Here is a 4,332-nt window from a genome sequence, read left to right as displayed (position 1 = left end):
GGAGATAATATTGAGCTACATCCTAGTCTGAAAACCAAAGATAGTGAGAAAGACCACTTACAGCTGATAGCTCAATATATGCAGGGCCATTTAAAATATAGGTTTTTTTTCTTTTTACATCAGTTCCAAGTTCACAGCAAAACTGAGCAGAATGTAGAGCTTTTCTGTGTACCTCCTGCTCCCCACATGCACAGCCTCCCCCATTATCAACATCTCTCACCAGAGTGGTACACTCGTCACAACTGATGAACTTACATGGATGCATCATTGTTACCCAAAGTCCATGGTTTACATTAGGGTTCAGTCTTTGCTGATTCCTGCAGAATGGGTCTTTACTACGATGATAGGGAAATGGTTATTTTCCAATGGTAGCACTCCCTCCTCATTTACCATTTGACACTTAGTATCCTACTTTCAGCAGGAACCATCCCTAATCTCTAGTTACTGATGTATTTATCATCGCTATGGACTCATGGAAAACTATTTTTTCAGACTTATAATTCACTACTGTACTTCAAGATTTTGGTGTTCAAATTGCCCTGGATTTGACTAGTGAAGCTCGTCCGAGCTGGCTCCTGTGTTCTTGTGATATATGACATTCCTCCATCATTTTGAGCACTTCCTTAATATCTGGTGTAAAGAGATCACCCAAGCTTTTCTAGTAGCTACCTGCCCCAGCCCTGAATTCAACCATTTCTATGTTGTGTCTTGGTTCCTTTTAATGGAAAAAGGTATCAGAGAGCAAGCTCTGGATGTGAGGCATGCTCATTGCTACTGGGGAATCTTTGCTTCTTGCACCTTTCAGATGAGTGATCCAAAAAGTCAAAGGATATTTATACTTCTTACCTACAAACTTATACACCTACAGACATATATGCATATACACAAATACATATACATGTGAACATGTACATATTTTAGAATTCATGAGTTCACAGCAATAATTTTCTTTCTTTTTTTTTTTTTTTTGAGATGGAGTCTTGCTCTGCCACTCAGGCTGGAGTGTGCAGTGGCACAATCTCGGCTCACTGCAAGCTCCGCTTCCCAGGTTCATGCCATTCTCCTGCCTCAGCCTCCCAAGTAGCTGGGACTACAGGTGCTCACCACCATGCTTGGCTAATTTTTTATATTTTTAGTAGAGATGGGGTTTCACTGTGTTAGCCAGGATGGTCTCGATCTCCTGACCTTGTGATCCAGCCACCTTGGCCTCCCAAACTGCTGGGATTACAGGCGTGAGCCACCGTGCCTGGCCAATAATTTTAATTTCTATCTATCCTCGCAGGGTTTTTTTTTTTTTTTTTTTGCAGTGAAAACTCTAGATCCCCAAAACGACTTATTTATATATTTACTCAATTGTATAACACAGCTAAAATAGTTTCAGAATTGCTTCATGCTTTCCACTACACAAAACAGACCTCTGAGAAAAGTTCAGGAATTCTGATGTCCTCTCTGCCCAATTATCCCATCATGAATGGAGGGTGGTCAAATATTGTATTTATACACTGCTAAAATTAGCGAAATATTGTATTTATATGCTGCTAGAATTAGTTCTTTTTCTACTTTCCATCTGAGTGGTTATACTAGTCATCTAATTGGGTTGATTTCAGTTTGCTCTTCATTTTATTTTCTTCAACTCATTCTTATTAACTTAATTATTTTTTTGACTATGTAGAAGGTTGTCATGTTTCCAAAAGAAAAACTGTACAGAAAAGTCTACTTGTACAAGCGCCACTTCCTCCCCAGTTCCTAGTGCCACATTCCCTTTATACATTGCCAACTTTGTGATTTCCTGGTTTATCTTTCCTTTTGTGCTTCTTTTTGTAAAGGCAAAGAGATATTGATGTGTTTTCTTATTTTTCCTTCTACTTACTAATGGAGAATGCTATGTATGCCCTTTTGAAAAACAGCTTTATTGAGGCATAATTTACATAGCATACAGATCACCCACTTTCATTATGCTGCTGGAAAAGCTTTAGTAAATTCATAAACTTGGCAGCCATCGCCACAATTTAGTTTTAGACCACTGCTGTCATCCATAAGCTTCTCTCGTGCCCATTTGCTGATGGTTTTTACTCCCAGCTCTAACACTAGGCAGCTACTGATGTGCATTCTGTCTCTATAGATTTTGCCTTTCTAGACATTTCATAAAGGTGGAATGATATGATACGTGACCTTATGTATCTGGCCCTTTCGCTTGGCATAATGCTTTTGAGGTTCGTTTATGTTGTTGGACGTATCAGTATTTCTCCCCATTTTATTGCTGAATAATGCTCATATTATGGATATACCACCATTTGTTCTCTTGGCGGTGAGTTTTTGTGAGATCTGGTCCTTTAAAAGTGTGTGACGCCTCATCCCTCACTGTCTTTCTCTTGCTTTTGCTTTCACCAAGTGAACTGCCTGCTCCCGCTTCACGTTCCAACATGAGTAAAAGCTCCCTGAGGCCTACCCAGAAGCTAGGTGATGTTGGTGCCATGCTTGTACAGCTTGCAGAACCATGAGCCAATGAAACCTCTTTTCTTTATAAATTACCCAGTCTCAAGTATTTCTTTACAGTAATGCAAGAATGGCTTAATATAACAGCTGATGGACTTTTGAATTGGTTGTAATTTTTTATTATGATAATGCTGCTATGTGTGCAAGTCTTTGGACAGACGTATGTTTAGATTCCTTTTGGATTGATATCTAGGAGCGCAATTGCTGGATCATATAGTGTCTGTTTATATTTTGAAGAAACTGCCAAATTGTTTTCCGAAGATGCTGTATCATTTTACATTCCCATCAGCTATGTATTTATATTTTTACATTAATTGTAAGCAAGTGGATTTTCATGAACTTGCTGAAAACTCTTATCTTAGATACTGCCACATGAATGTCCTTGGATTTTTGCTCATTTTTGACTTAAGCAGCCTTTTTCTTCATGAGTAGTTCAAAGATAAAATAAGTTTTAACTCAGAATAAATGCAAGAAAAAAAAAAGACCCAGAAAATTGTTTTCTCTTTCTTATTAGAAAATGGAAAGATACAGATGACATTATTAAGGGAAGGACTTTCTAGCTTCAGTCTTGAAAAATAAAGGTGTTTTGCACTAGAAACTTGAATTTACATTCTCTTCTATGGTAAGGTAAGAAGTGATACTAGTTTATGGAAAGGGGTACGTCTTTTAAAAGACAGATATCAGGAAAATGGACTAAAGTTAGGATAGGGCCACTAACTTCACCTTTTGAGGAATCAGAAGATTATTTGATAATCTAAAGTTTTTATTTTATTTATTTTTTGAGACAGAGTCTTTCTCTGTTGCCCAGGATGGTGTGCAGTGATGCGAACATGGCTCACTGCAGCTTCAAACTCCTGGGCACAAACAATCCTCCCATTTCAGTCCTTCAAATAGCTGGGAGAATAGGTGCCTGTCACCACGCATGGCTGATTTTTATTTTGTACAGATGGGGTCTCACTGTTTTGCCCAGGCTGATCTGAAACTGCTGAGCTCAAGCAATCTTCCTGCCTCGGCCTCCCAAAGTAAAGATTTTAAAACGGAGAAAACAAAGTTCACGAGTTGTTATTTTTTTTTAAAGGGCCATTGTAGTGGTGGCAAAAAGGCAATGCTAGAAATAAATAATAATCCTGAATATCTTGAATTAGCAGCTGCTAATTCAGCACTTTTACCCACAGTGGGATGAACACCAGATCTCCCTTCAATGCTCTAAAACACAACTGGACGAAATTACAGCCTCTTGAGAACTAAGTGTGCTTTTTGGTGGCCATGATTAATGACATCACCCACATGGTACATGGGGGATATCACAGGCATCAATGTGCACCCCAGGAAAATCACTATCAGCTAACAGACTATCAGTTAACTTGTAAATTAACTTCAGCTAAATTTTACAATAAGGAAAGGTTATATTAAAATAATCTTTTTGAATCTCTTTTCAATGTTTTTTTCTCTGTGCTTCTGATACTCACCTATTTTGCCCCAACCCAAGTGCATATTTCATGCATCATTTTATTGGGTCTGAATTCAGCCAAGATATGTATCTGTATGTGCATATGTATATATACATAAACACACATACATATAGCATTATATACATGTGTGTATATACATATATAGCTGTAAAACTCTTTGATAAAAGTTTCACTTGAAGTTTTCTTAAGCACGTACCTTGTGCTTTGGGGAAATGAACGAGTATTTGGGCAGTTAGGGGGTTTTCCTAATACCCTTCAAAATACATCACATGGGCAGGTAGTTACTTTCTCTTGGGCCCAACGCTCATGAGGTACATAGATACGTGACTTACGGGGTCTACAGCTTTTAAGTTTTTAGTCTTTA

Source organism: Macaca nemestrina, chromosome 9 (assembly GCF_043159975.1).
Source record: "Macaca nemestrina isolate mMacNem1 chromosome 9, mMacNem.hap1, whole genome shotgun sequence".
Taxonomy (NCBI): Eukaryota; Metazoa; Chordata; class Mammalia; order Primates; family Cercopithecidae; genus Macaca; species Macaca nemestrina.
The sequence above is the reverse complement of the archived record's forward strand: the minus strand, read 5'-3'. Positions refer to the sequence as shown.